We start from the raw sequence: 17,841 nt of genomic DNA, 5'->3' as shown, positions 1-17,841 counted from the left end.
GTGGGATATTCTTCAGAGCATTGGTGCAAACATGATTGATCAAATGGCCTTTTTCCACACTTGAGGGATTTTATGATTCTAAGTAATTAATAGATCAGAATTTAAGTAAAGCTAAGAATATAATGGCCATAGTTATGAACTTCACCATTTGGGTGGGACTTTTGTACAATATATTGCCTTTCCACTTCTGGGTCTATCCAATTCCAATTAATTTCAATGAATTTCAAATAGAAATTTTTTTTGAAGTTTTTTAACTCAGCACTCTCCATTACCACTTCATATTGGTGATCTTGTTGAGAAATGTTTTCATACAGTCATGTCTGAATTTATAGTCTATGATCTTTCCTCGTTTCGTTATTTGTCTTCTGGTATAACACCACAACAAAATCACAAAATCCCAGCACTACTACAAGACAATGCAATACGCACAATGGACACAGTAAGCCAAATGGCCACTTTCTGTGCTGTAAGTCTTTTGTAAATTCCTTTTAAAGCATAACTTCATTATTTGATAAGATTCGCGTGCAATCACATACATAATGGTGTATGTACAGAATTCTTTTTTGCACAGAAACCTGCCTCATAGACTCACAATATATGAAACATATATATAAAACAATTATATACATACACAAACACATCCTTTCCTGAGTTACGTGCCCGATGACAGATCCAACACACATGGTCTCCACCTTGGGTGGGGCAAGTAAGCAAGCTCTGAATCCAATAGTCAGAATGCCCTGGGCCATTTGCACCAATCTGATCCACAGCAGCTACCCAGTCAACTGAGCTAACCAGATCACCAATTAGGCCAAGTTTCTGCGTGACATTTACTTTTACATTCATGTTGTAGCCTGGAACTATGGATAGTGATGGCAAAGGATTTGTTTTGTTTCCATTGCACAGCTGATCAGAACTTGCTCCTACTGTTACAAGATGATATTAAACTTCTTTGGTTGTGTTATGACCTTCCTTGGTCATTATGTCATGGAGCGAGGTTTGAATGTACAGCTTTCAGCTCAGTAGTAGGAATGCGACGACAAAACTTTCTGTATCACACTGGAACTCATGAATTAGTTGGATATGATTCCTTTTAACTGCATAATGAAATTGTCTAACTGCTAAAAGTACTGCTAAAAATAGACATGATCTCAAAAATTTCTGTCTTGCATTTGTCAGAGCTGAAACACAAGTACACCAACTTTAGAAAGGAAGGAACAAGATATACAGTGGAATTGTAAGAAGCCATTTAAATCAGAATGGAATCAGTCTGGATATGTGGAAGGAATTGAATGATTTTGCAAGCCAGTTGAGTACATAACTTACAACAGTTCCCCTCTGGCTGCAGCATCACAAAGAAAAGGAGCAAGGGCAGCAGGCAAGGTGATGCTTATAGAGGGCAAAATCATTTCCCCGCCCACTGAAGATCTTCAGTGAACTCTTCTCCCACATCCACCTTGACCACGTTTGGCAGTTATGCTTTATCAAATAGATGATTGTAGCACTATGCCACCAGTCACTCGGACTATAGGCACAGATCTGGGCAAGGATAGCCCATTGCCAGTGGCTGTTAAGATGACCACAGCCCTGAATTATTTCACAAATTGATCCTTCCAAGCTAAAACAACTGGCGTTGTCAATGCATCATGGTTCATTACCCATTGCTATACTTGAGAGGTGGAAGAGGCTGTATATACCAATATAGGTGATATCAAGTTATCTGAGGGCTATCTGAATCATGACTCTTCATCACAGTTCTCTTTAGAGAAAAATAAAAAAAAGGTATCTTTAAGAAGCAGTTTCACTTTTCAATTTCCCCAAGTCACTAAAAAACTCACATGGGAACTTTTAGTTTTTGATTCATTCGCAAATCTTTCACATTTTTTATTTCACTTCCTACTTCATTAGTCAGTATATATAGTTCACCCTGACTATTTCTGTTTGTACTGCAAAGATTGCTGTGACATTGATGACAATAATTACTAATTTCTTGCACACTAGAAAGGATAAGCCCAAGATCTGTGTGAAATCTGGTTACAAGTTGGAATCAGACTATTCCATCCTCCTTGAGAGTGAAAACAGGCTCATTCCTGATGAAGGGCTTATGCCCAAAACATTGATTCTCCTGCTCTTTTGATGCTGCCTGACCTGCTGTGCTTTTCCAGCACCACACTCTCGTCTCTGGTGGGTCTGTCAATGTACCAAGCATTTCATAATGTAAGTCCCCCTGCTTTTTCCTACATATAGCCCATCAAAGCCCTCCTTTGAGTCCCCTGCAATGGAATTCATCCACAATCTCGCTTTCCTATGAGCTGGCACCTGCATTTTCTTTTCCCATGACAGGATTATTGTCCACTTTTCTGAGTGATCATCACGTCTATATATCCCTTCACTACTATCCTCTAAAGTTTATGTAGTGCCAACATCAGAGTTTGTGAGTTGTCTGAGGTTATCTGATGTTAATGACAGCTTTTCATACTCAAAGATCCTCAGCTACCATTGGCAAGCCACATGCTAAGTCTTTTCTTCAGTATCTGAAAGTATAAATGCATATGGTTGGAGGAGGTGCATGGTTACCTCATCATTAGCTTGTGATTCATATTGGACTGTACAATCTAACTTTAATTGGTGCTGACCTCACATTAAATTGGATACCCTTGTTGATCAAACGAATAAGCAGCATACTTAGCAATATCGAAATGTGCAAGCAGCATGGCATTTTAACTGTTACTTTCAGCAAGCATGCGTTAATAACACATTACCAGTGTCCAGTTCTTTATTGGATCTTATCAATTTTTTTAGCTCATGTTTAAGGTAAATTGCCTTTGATCCCTGCTTCTGATCATTTTATAATTAGTCTTATGGTGCAGTGATAGAGACCAAACCACTGGGCCAGAAACTCCAATTTGAAGTTCCCCCTGACCTGAAGGTGTGGCACTGAGTCCTATTAGAAGTTAAAGTAATTGTATGCTGCATGAGGCTAAGTTCCTCATCAGGCTCAATAAAAATGCTGAGCACATCTGGCTAAATACCAAGCTCTTTACATGAACCAGTTGAAAGAAGAATAAAAGAGCAACCTTACCAAAGAAATTGTATCCAATCAAGGGAACCTGCAAATTCAGTTCAGGTGACATCGGTAAGGAATTACAAACATTAGCTAAGCATACATTCCATGAGTCCTTGTCAAAGTATAAAGCAAGGTACACTGCATTTCTTGGATATATTAGATATTTAATAAAAAGGTAAGTAACTGGGATATAAACAATTTCAAATTCATGGAGTACGCCATTATCAATCTGCAATATTATATCAATCAGCTGTTAGCTGACAAAACCCCAAAAAAATTACCATCCTGTAATGATGTTGAGTCTTGCTACTGAAAGTAACTGCCCATAATGTAATTGGACAAGTTGGACCAAAGGGTCTGTTTTTGTACTGTACACATCGATGACTCTATAACACTACTTGATTTCCATTGTTAATGGAAGTTAAGCTTCATCATTTTAGGGTTGCTAATTCATGTTGTAAGAACTGTATAATTGATGTGGCTTATGATTCTGATATGAATCTATGAGACTTGCTCCAGTAGATAGACAGTTGTTTCTAGATTTTAAAAAAATGTTTGATTTGTCTTGGCAGTATTTCCATGCTGAATATGCCATTGATACACACTCCAAGGAAATAATTTTCAACACTGTTGTGTTGTTTTGTTTCTCAAAAATCAAAATTAAATAGATTTACTTCAAACTACAATAAAATTTGAGATTCAGTGTCTGATTAATTATGTTTCAGCAAAAGGTTTGTTTTGGAATAGGAACAGCAATGTTTGGAATGATTCCAGATCTTGACCCAGGAAAATTGACACATGATTAATGATGTTCTTTTCAGTGGGATGCTCATTCAATGGCTAAATTATGCATTTGCCATTGGCAAACACAGTGAAGAGGCACAAGATTGATCCAGCAGTCTGATTTAAAGAGTTTGCAGCTGATATAGTTTGGAAAGCAAAGTTAGTAACGTTTACGGGTGGGAACAGAGGAGTAGATTACAAAAGCCAGTGTGATGCGGGGCAGCCTATGACGTTCAGATGGCTTTCTTGAGGTTCTCCAGGAGGTGGTGGTTGAACAGCAGAGTATGCTTTTCACAGACAGCTACAGGTGAGGGAGAGAAACCAGATTCTAACCTTCTTGCTTGACAGAGGAAATAAACTCAACTTCAAGAAACAGTACAGTTGGAGTATTCCTTTTGCTGTTTAACCTCAAGGGAGGAGGAAGGTCTTGACATTTTTTGGGTGAAGACTCACCCTGGGATTTGGAAGTGTCAAGATGCATATCCACCTATGAGTGAACTGACATTACCTTTTCTAGGTAATGAAAATGAAGCTCTCTTCTCCCAGGTTTGCTCCATTCCTGCAACTAAAGTAGAACTGATTACAACGTCTCTTCAGAATCATCTGATTAAATACTCAAATTCCCTATGCAAATTTCTTTCTCTACAGTTGAGCTTGTTGTAGAGGGAAAGACAAGGCAGGAATGAGTTTTGAGCTTTTGTGGATGGTGATCTCTTTTGTCTAACTAATTGAGATCTCAAGAGCTGGGTATAGTAAACAGAAATTTATTGCTTACTTTAAACTATAAACAGTTCACATGAATACTTCCATTAGTGCTGTTGTTTATGCTATAAGCTGTCAATGTTTCTCCACTGACGATCTCCATCTGAATTTTAGTCCATCCGAGTTCATTGCACAGGGCGGTGTACATTACACTTGTGGCCAAGTGATCACAGGCCCAAATTGGATATTCTAAATTGACTGACAGCCAGAGAAATCAGGCCTGACATAAAATTTGCCAAACTAAATTAAACTGCAGCCATTTGCTCGAGAGTGTGGTGCTGGAAAAGCACAGCAGGTCAGGCAGCATCCAAGGAGCAGGAGAATTGACATTTCGAGCAAAAGCCCTTCTGCAGAGCACAGTGGAAACCAAGATCAATGCGGTCACAAAATTTCAGGTGGAACCAACTACAACCACGCCGAGAGTTGTGTATGAAGAAGTATCGATCAGATTTTCGGGCACCTTCACTTCCAGTGAGCACCTGAGGACATTCACTTTACACCTCACTGGCATGGCAACAGTGAAAGACTGCTGGCACAATCTTATCCAATGCTTTGAGCCAGGCTGCCCCCTCATTGGCCAAAGAATATTCAGGGAGGTGAGGAAGGGGGGATATAAATGCAAACCCGGAAGTCATCCCCTCAGTATAGACTCACAGTGAAGAATCAGCCTGGCCTGGCAGTGGGGCTCTGACCACCTGGAAAGAGCGGGAGAGCAAGAGAGTGGGAGAAGATCTACCCTGGCTGACAGGACCTATCTTTTGTGGAAGAGAGCAAGTCCTACATTGTAAAAGAAGGAGCTTGCAAATGGAACAGCTCAAATGCATGGATCATTATGGGTAATACCCTGTCTCAGAAAAACAGTTAGATAGGAAGTTACCTTATGGGAATTTGGAAAATGCTCACGATGTTTTGAAAGAAGGAATATTTTGTTAATAAAATTGAGTTTAATTGCAAACTGAACTTTATGTCCCTTTGTCATGCTCATTGGCAATAGCGCTTCCGTAAGGTGTTTTAGTACATAAATTAATCAGTCTCCAAAGCATGGACAATATACTGTTCCACATATTAACACTTTCAGAGTCATATAAAAATGAATAATGTCAGCCTTTTTTATCATTAGAGGAAATAACTGAGCCATACCATTCATTGGCACAGTCAAAATCACCTTTTCTTATATTTCCCCTCTAATTCAATTGTTTATACATTTCGCTTTTATCTTCAATATCCTTTAATTCAAGTTTTCTTTAATTCCTACCTGAAGCTTATCTAAATCAAGCAGTGACACAGCAAATCAATTTTGTACAATTTTTACCCTCAACCAATCTGTTAACTCTGAGTCTCACCTTGGTCAAAACTTCGAAATAATTGACTCATTACATCTGCAATTTCAAGAAAAGTTTTTGCTTCAATAAAAGCCATTTAAAGATTCCAGCCCTTATAATTTACTTCACAACAACTGTCCTGTTTCTGTACTCAGTATCTCCATGTACAGATCCCTCATAAATTCAAGGACTCTGATTGCACAAAAAGCCTACACTTCATTCTCAACTGATGGTAATACTGGACAAGTCATATCCCAGAAATCTGGTTTGATAAACCATTTTGTTTTGGTTTTCTGTGGAGGTCAGAAATTATGAATATATTCAAATGTCTCCAATGTATTTATAAACAAAAGAACATAAAAATATAATACACAAAAAGAATAACATGAACTATATTACACAGAACTATTTGAAACACACTCATTACAATTAACAAAGAAATATTTAACCCTTTTACCCCAACAATATTCTTAAAGACGCAATCTCAGTGAAGGGCTACCTTTATCTTTACACTAAAGCTTCTTGTTAAACTGACACATCTGTATTTGGTCTCCTTTTTAGCATATTTTTGAGCATTCACTTGATTCTAAATTTCTTCATTAATGTCTCTCCTGAGACCTTGAAAGAAACTGCTAACTGAAGTCATCATTAGACCTGTACATGAGTTCCTTATCTCATGTCTTCAACAGCTTGTACAATGGTGTCTAACTTTATTATATAGCAAGTGTCACATTTCAATTTGGTTTCACTTCAGGGGTGGTGATTGTCAAGGAGAGATGACTGTCTTCTGTTATTGTCACTAGACTTATAAGCCATAGACCCAGGAAAATATCCTGCTGACATGGGCATGAGTTCTGAATGTAGGTTTGCTTGTTGAGCTGGAAGGTTCATTGCCAGACATTTCATCACCCTACTAGGTAACATCTTCAGTAGGCCTCAGGCGAAGCACTGCTGATAATTCCTGCTTTCTATTTATATTTTTGGGGTTTCTCTGAGTTGGTGATATCATTTCCTTTGATGAAGTCATTTCCTGTGGTGAAGTCACTTCCTATTATTTTTCTCAAGGGGTGGTAGATGGGTCTAACTCGATGTGTTCGTTGATAGAGTTCCAGTTGGAATGCCATGCGTCTAGGAATTCTCGTGCGTGTCTTTGTTTGGCTTGTCCTAGGATGGATGTGTTGTCCTGGTCGAAGTGGTGTCCTTCCTCATCTGAATGGAAGGATATGAGTGATAGAGAGTCTTGTCTTTTTTTGGCTAGTTGGTTTTCATGTATCCTGGTGGCTAGTTTTCTGCCTGTTTGTCAATGTGGTGTTTGTTATAGTCCTATGCCTTACCATACACTTCAGCTTCAACAAAACCTATAGACAAATCAACGGAACACCCATGGGATCTCCGAAATCAGGGTTCTTAGCAGAATTAGTAATGCAGACACTTGAACAAACAGCTCTGCCAACCATCCAACCCAAACTTTGGGTCCACTATGTGGATGACGCCTTTGTCATCACTAAACGAAACAAATCAGAGGAAACCTTCAAGAGCATCAATGATACCCTTACTGGCATAAAATTCACAAAAGAGGAGGAAAACAACAACAAACTGCCATTCCTAGATGTCACAGTAGAGCGAACAGACAATGGGGAACTTCAAACCAGCGGCTACAGGAAAACAACACATACGGACCAAATATTGAACTACAGAAGTAATCATCCCAATATCCACAAACGAAGCTGCATCAGAACATCATTTCAATGAGCCAACACACACTGCAGCACGGAGGAACTACGCAGAGCAGAGGAAAATCACTTACACCGTGTATTCAAAAAGAATGAGTACCCAATGAACACAGTCTGCCGATGTCTCAGCAACAAACCCAAACAAGCAGACAAAACATGCCCAGGAACCCTAGCCACTCTCTCCTACATCAAAGACCTCTCGGAAATGACTGCCAGACTATTCAGAATCCTTGGCATCATGTTAGCCCACAAACCCAACAGCACACTAAAATAGCAGCTAATGAACTTGAAAGACCCTATACAGACAACAAGCAAAACTAATGTCAATTACAAAATACCGTACAAGAACTGTAACAAACACTACATTGGACAAACAGGCAGAAAACTATCCACTAAAATACATGAACATCAACTGGCCACAAAATGACATGACCCTCTCTCACTAGTATCCCTACATGCGGACAAGGAAGAACACCATTTCGATTGGGACAACACATCCATCCTAGGACAAGCCACCAAGATACATGAGCATCAACTAGCCACAAAAAGACATGACCCTCTCTCATTAGTATCCTTACATACGGACAAAGAAGGGCATCACTTCGACTGGGACAACACGTCCATCCTAGGACAAGCCAAACAAAGACACGCACGAGAATTCTTAGAAGCATGGCATTCCAACCGGAACTCTATCAACAAACACATCGAGTTAGACCATATCTACCACCTCCTGAGAAAAAGAACAGGAAGTGACTTCACCACAGGAAATGACATCACCAACCCAAAGAAACCCAAAAAATTAAATAGAGAGCAGGAATTACCAGCAGTGTTTTGCCTGAGGCCCACTGAAATGAGCCTTCCAGCTCAGCGAGCAAACCTACATCCAGAACTTCAACCTGAGGCACAGAGTTGATGAGAAAGAAAAAAACTAGGCTCCAGGTATTGATCACCAAGAATCCCCAGTTTGAACGAGTACCAACAAAAAAAGTTGCATTTAACTCTCTGCTGTGGTAACAGGCCTCCGGCTGAGTGAAAACAGTCTAGCTCTATTGCTCCACCAATCACAGACTGTTTCTTTCCCATAATTCCATCAGCACAAAATACTGAATAGAAATAGTCTCTGATTGGACAGCTCCTTTAATAATTTTTCATTCACACTTAGCTTACTTTTGAATGAAGACTCCATTGCCCTTGAAAGACCACTTGCTGGGTCAAATGGTAATATGCAGGATGCCTGATGGAAAATCCTAGCTTTTAGGTTGTCTCCTGATCTGACACCTTCTCTTTCTGGAGTTTTCTTCTAAGCAATTAGGACTTCTCTCCAGCCCTGTCCTAATTGTTTTGACAACTGCTATGTTAAACCTCTGCTATTTCAGTTTTCTTCACACTGAATGAACTTATTTCTGAATCCTTCCTTCTCTCACTGGACCAGAAACCCAAACCAACAAACAGCTTAGCAATTATTTTCCAGCGAAGCCTGCTAATCATTTAGCTAAAATCCCATTGTTTCTTGGAAATGTTTTCAGCTCACTGTTAAAAACTGCTTTCTGACTTTACAAAAACAAGTCACAGAACTGAAAATAAAAATAAACTTTCCCAACTTTAGAATCTGTTTCTAAATGTTAGTAATGTATTGTGAGACTTCATCACAATAATTGAACTTTTGACTCTTTTTTTTCTCCTTTCCCTTAATCCACTATCTTACATATCTACTCATGTTTCTTTCCAGTTGTCAGTACAGTCAGTTCTTTGATAATGTAATGGTTATGTTCTTGTGGAACCCCATTATATACAAAAGCTGCACTTTAGAAACAGGCTTAAAGTGTTGGTGATGTCATCGCGTTACAGTTAACATACATTTTTAAAGTGTCCCCAGTTCGTCAGTCACATTACAGTGAATTTGCATTGATGAAACATGCATTATAACAGAATGACCTGCATTTGGTCTATATCACTCTATACCCTTCCTATTTATGTAAAAAAGCGAGATGCCTTTTCAATGTTGCAAGTGTGCCTGCCTCCTCCACTTTCTCTGACAGCTTGTTCCATACACACACCACCCTCTGCATGAAGATGTAGCCCCTTAGGTCCTTTATAAATCTTTTCTCTTTCACCCTCTCATTTTGGACTCCCCTACCCTGTGAAAAAGACCTTGGCTATTCACCCTGTCCATGCTCCTCATGATTTTGTAAACCTCTATAAGATCACTCCTCAGTATTTGACCCTCCAGGGGAAATAGCTCCAGCCCATTCAGTCTCTCCCTAAAGTTCTTTTTTTTTCATTATTCATTCATGGGATGAGGACGTTGTTGGCTAGGCAATTCACTAGGCTGGCTGGCTAACGTTCAAATCCTGCTAATATCTTCATAAACCTTTTCTGAACCCTTTCAAGTTTAACAAAATATTTCCTATGGAGAGGAGACCGGAAGTGAACATAGTATTCCAAAAGTGGCCTCGCCAATGTCCTGTAGCCACATATGACATCTGAACTCCTATACTCAATGCACTGACCAATGAAGGAACACATGCCAAATGAGTTCCTCACCACCCTGTCTACCTGGGATTCTACGTTCAAGGAAATATACACCTGTACCCCTAACTCTCTTCATTTGCCAACAGTCTCCAGGGACCAACCATTAAGTGTCGAAGTCCTGCCCTGATTTGTCTTACCAAAATGGAGCATCTCGCATTTATCTGAATTAAACTCCATCTGCCACTTCTTGGCCCATTGATCCATCTGATCAAGGTCCTGTTCTACTCTGAGATAACTTTCTTCACTGTCCACTACACCTCCAATTTTGGTGTCATCTGCAAACTTACTAACCATAACTCTTATATTCATAACTGAATTATTTATATGAATGACAAAAATTAGTGGACCCATCACTGATCCTTGCACTGCTGGTCACAAGCCTTGAGTCTGAAAGGCAACCCTCCACCTCCACCCCTGTCTCCTACCTTCAAAACAATCTATATCTAATTGGCTAGCTCCCCCTTGATCCCATGTGATCTAACCTTGCAAACCAGTCTGCACACAAAACCTTATCAAATGCTTTGCTGAAGTCCATATTGACAGCGCTTACTGCTCTGCCTTCATCAATCTTCCTTCTCATCACTTCAAAAAACTCAATCAAGTTAGTGAGTCACAATTTCCCATGTGCAAAACTATGTTGATTATCCTTAACTAGTCCTTGCCTTTCCAAATGCATTTAAATCCTATCCGTCAGAATCCCATCCAACAACTTGCCCAGCACTGATGACAGGCTGACTGGTCTATAGTTCCCTTCTTTACTACCTCTCTTCAATAATGGCACCACATTAGCCACCCTCCAGTCTTCTGGCACCTCACCCATGGCTATTGCTGACACAAATATCTCAGCAAGGAGCCCAACAATCTCTTCATGAGATTACCACAATGTTCTGGGATACAACAGATTAGACAATGGGGATTTATCCACCTTTATGCATTTTAAGACCTCTAGCACCTCCTCTTCTGTAATATAAACACTTTTTAAGACATCACTACTTATCTCCTCAAATTCTTTAGCTTTTATGTTCTTCTCCACAGTAAGTACTAAAGCAAAGTATTCACTTAGTATCTCACGTATCTCCTGTGGTTCCACACATAGACAGTCTCATTGCTGTTTATGGGACTCTATTCTCTCTCTAATCACCTGTTTGCCCTTAATGTATTTGTAGACACTCTTTGTGCAGACATACTTCATGTCTATACCCCTTTACCCTATTTGCCAAAGCTATTTCATGTCCCTTTTTTGCCCTCCTCATTTCCTGTTAAATATATCCCAATACCCTTATACTCCTCTCGGGATTCACTAGATCAAAACAGTCTATATCTGATCTATGTCTCCTTCTTTTCTTGACCAGATATTAATCAGGCAGATACTAATCAAGTGGACTTTGCAGAGTCAATAGATCTGGATTTGCTATCATTGTTTGAAGTATTTAGGTCAATGTCAGATGGTTAACCTATTTTCTTTGCTTTCTTTACGGGCGGCACGGTGGCACAGTGGTTAGCACTGCTGCCTCACAGCGCCAGAGACCCAGGTTCAGTTCCTGCCTCAGGCGACTGACTGTGTGGAGTTTGCACGTTCTCCCAGTGTCTGCGTGGGTTTCCTCCGGATGCTCCGGTTTCCTCCCACAGTCCAAAGATGTGCAGGTCAGGTGAATTGGCCATGCTAAATTGCCCGTAGTGTTAGGTAAGGGGTAAATGTAGGGGTATGGGTGGGTTGCACTTCGAAGGGGCAGTGTGGACTTGTTGGGCCAAAGGGCCCGTTTCCACACTGTAAGTAATCTTTACTCTTTATTGGTTTGGACTGGAATGGTTTGATGCAACAGAGTGACTCACTCAGTCATATCAGAGAGCATTAAGATTCAACCACATTGTTATGAGTCAGAAGTAACATGTAGCAAGATGGGCTTCCGTGAAAATCAACAATGATTACACGATTGCCATAGTATTATCATTAAATTACTAATCTAGAAACACAGGTCATGTTCAGGGGCACATCTTGCCATGGCAGATACTAGAATTTGAGTTCAATAAAAATTTGGAATTAAGAGTCTAATGATGGTTACGAAATTATTGTCAATTATCTGAAAATTCCAACTGTTTAATGTCTAATGTCCTTGAAGAAGGAAATTGGCATCATAACTGGGTCTGGCCTATATGACACTCCAGACCCAGAGCAATATGGTTAAAGTGATGGGCAATAAAAAATACTGTTGTACTTAGCCAGTGATGCTCACAATCCATGAATGAATAATGACAAAAAAAAAGTTCCTGATCATCTTTACTGAATTCAAATTTTGACCACTTGTTCCCAAAGAATTGACATGGGACTCTGGATTTCAAATCTAATGATATTAGCACTGCCACCAAGATCTATTGTGAATGCAATGGGAGTTAGAGTTGGGACCGGCTAGGTAACAGCTATTTCAAATTAATATTTATAGCTGGAAAAATGGTATTTCATTATTTTGATGAATGAAGCATTATTTACAGTTTGAAAAAGACCCAACAATGTAAATCAATTAATGCTATATTTAAAATATCCAACTATAATGCCACATTTCTGAAGTTAAATATTGATTATTTTCCAATCACTTCAGGGATTAGAGAAAGGTTAAAGAAAACATAATTATTTATTTGTTCAGCAACACTCCCTAGGACCTTATCATTAAGTATATACATCCTGCTCTGATTTGCCTTTCCAAACGGCAGCGCCTTGCATTTATCTAAATTAAACTCCATCAGCCACTCTTCAGCCAATTGGCCCATTTGATCAAGATCCTGTTGTAATCTGAGGTAACATTCTTCGCCGTCCACTACACTTCCAATTTTGGTGTCATCTGCAAGCTTACTAACTATACCTCCTATGTTCACATCCAAATCATTTATATAAATGATGAAAAGCTGTGGACCCAACAACAATCCTGTGGCACTTCACTCGTCACAGGCCTCCAGTCTGAAAAGCAACCCTCCAACACCACCCTCTGTCTTCTCCATTTAAGCTAGTTCTGTATCCAAATGGCTAGTTTTCCCTGTATTCTATGAGATCCAACCTTGCTAACCAGTCTCCCATGAAGTCTCCCAGGAGGAACTTCATCAAATTCCTTATTGAAGTCCATATAAATTACATTTATCCAGTCTTCCGGCAGCTCACCTATGACTATCCATGATACAAATATCTCAGCAAAGGGTCCAGCAATAATTTCCCTAGCTTCCCACATAATTCTGGGGCGCACCTGATCAGGTCCTGGGGATTTAACCACTTTTATGTGTTTCAAGACATTAATCACTTCCTTCTCTGCAATATGGACATTTTTCAAAATGTGACCATCTATTTCCCTACATTCTATATCTTCCATGTCCTTTTCCACAGTAAACACTGATGCAAAATACTTGTTTAGTATCTCCCCCATCTTCTGCGGCTCCACACAAAGGTTGCCTTGCTGATCTTTGAGGGGCCCTATTCTCTCCCTAGTTACCCTTTTGTCCTTAACATATTTACAAAGTCCCTTGGGATTTTCCTTAACCCTATCTACCAAAGCTATCTCATTTTTGCCCTCCTGACTTCAGTCTTAAATATACTCTGACTGCTTTTATACACTTCTAAGGATTCATTTGTTTTCTCTTATCTATATCTGACATATGCTTCCTTCTTGTTCTTAACCAAACCCTTAATTTCTCTATCATCCAGCATTCCCTATACCCACCAGCCTTTCCTTTCACCCTAACAGGAATATACTGTCTCTGGCCTCTCGTTATCTCATTTCTGAAGGCTTCCCATTTTCTAGCCATTCCTTTGCTTGCGAACATCAAGCATCCCTGATTAGCTTTTGAAAGTTCTTGCCTAATACTGTCAAAATTAGCCTTCCTCCAATTTAGGACTTCAACTTTTAGATCCGATCTATCCTTTTCCATCACAGTTTTAAAACCAATAAAATAATGGTTGCTGGCCCCAAAGTGCTCCCGCACTGAAACCTCAGTCACCTGCCCTGTGTTATTTCCTAAGAGTCAGTCAAGTTTTGCACCTTGCCTAGTAGGTACATTCACATACTGAATCAGAAAGATGTTCTTGTGCACACTTAACGAATTCCTGTCCATATGAACCCTTAACACTATGGATGTCCTAGTCCATGTTTGGAAAGTTAAAATCCCCTACCATAACCAGCAAGTTCCTTGAAAGTGGAGTCACAGGTGGATTGGATAATGAAGAAAGCGTTTTGTAGGCTTTCCTTTATTGGTCAGAGCATTGAGTATCAGAGTTGGGAGGTCATGTTGCGGTTGTACAGGACATTGGTTAGGCAACTTTTGGAATATTGCGTGCAGTCCTGGTCTCCTTCTTATCAGAAGGATGTTGTGAAACTTGAAAGCATTCAGAAAAGATTCAGAAGGATGTTGCTAGAGTTGGAGGATTTGAGCTACCTGGAGAGGCTGAATAGGCTGGGGCTATTTTACCTGGAGAGTCAGAGGCTGAGGGGAAGACCTTGTAGAGGTTTATAAAATCGTGAGGGGCATGGATAGAATAAATAGATAAGGTCTTTTCCCTGGGGTGGGGAGTCCTGAACCAAAGGAGCATAGGTTAAAAATGTGAGAGGGGAAAGATATAAAAGGGACCTAAGGGGGTGACGTTTTCACACAGAGGGTGGTGCATGTATGGAATAAGCTGCCAGAGGAAATGATGGAGACTGATACAATTACAGCACTTAAAAGGCATCTGGATGGGTATATGAATAGGAAGGGTTTAGAGGGATGTGGGTCAAGTGCTGGCAAATGGGAGAGATTAGGTTGGGACATCTGGTCAACATGGACAAGTTTCCGCGCTGTACATCTCTATGACTCTATTTGTACCAAATAGATAAAAATATTATGTAAAATAAGTTCTCTCCAACATTAACTGTAATCACCATTGCATTTCCAGGCACCAATGTATACTATAATATGCATTGTGAGAATGTATTAATGGAAAATTCCCAGCAGTGAAGGAGGCAACCTTTAGGTTCTTCGTGAAATGGGTTGGAGTGCTATGTTGCTGACACAACGATCTAGTAGCCAATATACTTTCCTGCTTCTAAATTGAATTCATCAGTTAGTTGTTTTAAATAGTGATTACTGTTATGAGCATTTGCTGTAGGGAGATTGTTGATTTTGAACAAGTTATAGTGCAGCACTGATATCAGTGAATTCCATAAGTGATTGCCTGCCTACCAGCAGAGTGAAAATGTGTGGACATACACAAAGATTATAGCAGACAATATCAGATTAACTAAAACTTATTCAGAGTAGTATGTTTGGTTCTATTTAACAATTCAGTTAGTCACTTTACTTTGTGTTTTGATGAAAACACCTTTCTATATAGCTATTTCTGAACCAAAGATTAGTTTTTCAATCATTTTCTTTATTGTACTAGAAAACATTTTCCAGCAGTAGTTATTGGCAGTAGAAATTTGAATTGACTTTCCTTTCAGTTAAGCTGAAACCCAATGCTTCCTGCCTCCAAGCTTGTTACTATAGAGAGCACAAGATTCTGTGGTGACTCTAATTCTTTGATTTTCCCTGTTTCTGACTGAAATTCTGTTCCTTGGTAACATCATCTGAAAACACAATGTGCACTGATGACACTGAGCTCAGCGCCATCACTATCACTCTCAATGTTTCCACTATATCTGATTCATTAAATTACTTCTTTGACATAGAACTGAATTTCTGAGAAAAATAACTGTCTTTGTCTCCTCCACAAAATCTATTGTTTAAATATGATTTCATTACTGTTCCTGATTGAACCAAAGTATTTGTAATCTTTATGTTATATTTCATGCAAGAAAGTTCTAAAGACTAATCAATATTAATGTTAATACATCCAATTCCATCCCTGTAAAGTCACCTGACTCCATCTCACCTCAATGTATCTGCTAATGGCACACTAATCTATACTTCGTGGTCTTTAGTCTTGGCTATTCTAAGCATTTTTGACCAGCCTTCCATTTTCATCCTCAATGAACATCATAAAAATGGTACTGTTCCTATCCATGCTCCTATCCTGCATGATCTTGGATCTCTCTCTGTTTTTAAATTCCTTCTGTCTTACAACCTTCTGAGATAGTTAAGCTTTTCTGATTCTAACTTGCAATACACCCCTGATTTTTATCTCTGTACCTTCAGCTGCTGAGGCCCAAAGCTTTAAAATTTCCTCCTTAAATCTCTATACCTTGCTTTCTGCCATATAAAATGTTGCTTGAGATCTATTTCTTTAAATAAGCTTTTGGTCATCTGTCCTAAAATTCCTTTTGTGGGTTATTGCCAAATTTTGTTTGGTAATACTCATGAAATACATAAAGATGTTTTATTACCCTAAGGAAAATATATATCCAAAAGATTTTTAGAAGTGCTTTTATTTTATTGATGCATTGTGTGGTCACCATCATTTAATCTGACCTCAAATAAATCTTTCAAGTGTCTTGGTATGAGTTTGTTACTCTGTTTCCATGCACATATTAATCCTAGATGCCTGAGGTCTTAGTCCTGCACCTTCACAGCCCAAAAACAGCTCAAAAAGTTCTTCTTTGAAGTTTTTCTTCCTCTTTGTTTCCTCTGTTTCAAGAGTGATTGTCATTAGCCTAAGTAATTGAACACTATTGTGATGACACTGTCACTTTAAAAAGATAATTTTGTCCTATGTTGTAATGGTGGAGGTGAAAGTGGAAAACTGACCACTGGAGATGGCCTAAGTAAACAACTTCGGAAGCCTTTAGGTTTTTTGTTTAAAAGAAGTTGTAACAATGAAAGTGACTTGAATGGGAGCAGCCAGTTCTTACAGTTAAGGCTTTCTAGCTCTTTTTTTAGGTTGTATCAATCAGGAGCTGTTTGGGATCCCAGAAGAGTTGGAAGCTTTAGTAAATGATTCCTAGCTGCTACTTTCTCTGAAATCTATTTGATGTTGTTTCCTCCTGGATTGGAGAACTGCATGTAAGAATCTGCATCTGAGGGGTGTGTTTATGGGATGTTACTATATTGGCACAGTTAATTAATAATAGGTACTGTAGTTGTTATTCAGTTAAGATTTCCAATAGTTGTCATTCTAAATTCCTCTTTCTTTTGTTTGCATTTTAACTATAGTGTTTAAATAAGTTGTGTTTTGCTTAACATTGAGTAATTTGATCAATCACATCACATCTGGAGCTTCATATCTACCTTTAAAATAAGACTAAGTTAGAGTATAGGCTACCTTCTCAAAATATCTTGAGGGTGTTTGATCTAGTCCATAACAGTATTAATTGGATGCTTCTGGCCTGCATCCTGCAAAAAGGAGGTGCAAAGATGAGTAAACCAAAGTTCTAATGAAACTGAAGGTTCATTATCAAAATCCTGAGGGGGCCTTTGACCAGAAACTGAACTGGGAGAAAGTGAGGACTGCAGATGCTGGAGATCAAAGTCAAGAGTGTGGTGCTGGAAAAGCACAGCAGTTCAGGCAGCATCCAAGGAGCAGAAGAATCGATGTTTTGAGCAAAAACCCTTCATCAGGAATGAGGTTTGTGAGCCAAGGGGCTGGAAAGATAAATGACGGGAGTGGGCCTGGGGGGATGTAGCTGAGCTTGTGATATGTGGATGGAGGTGGAGGTAACAAACAGAAACTGAACTGAACTAGCCATAT

Source organism: Chiloscyllium plagiosum, chromosome 13 (genome assembly GCF_004010195.1).
Source record: "Chiloscyllium plagiosum isolate BGI_BamShark_2017 chromosome 13, ASM401019v2, whole genome shotgun sequence".
NCBI classification, from domain to species: domain Eukaryota; kingdom Metazoa; phylum Chordata; class Chondrichthyes; order Orectolobiformes; family Hemiscylliidae; genus Chiloscyllium; species Chiloscyllium plagiosum.
Note: the sequence above shows the minus strand (reverse complement) of the source record.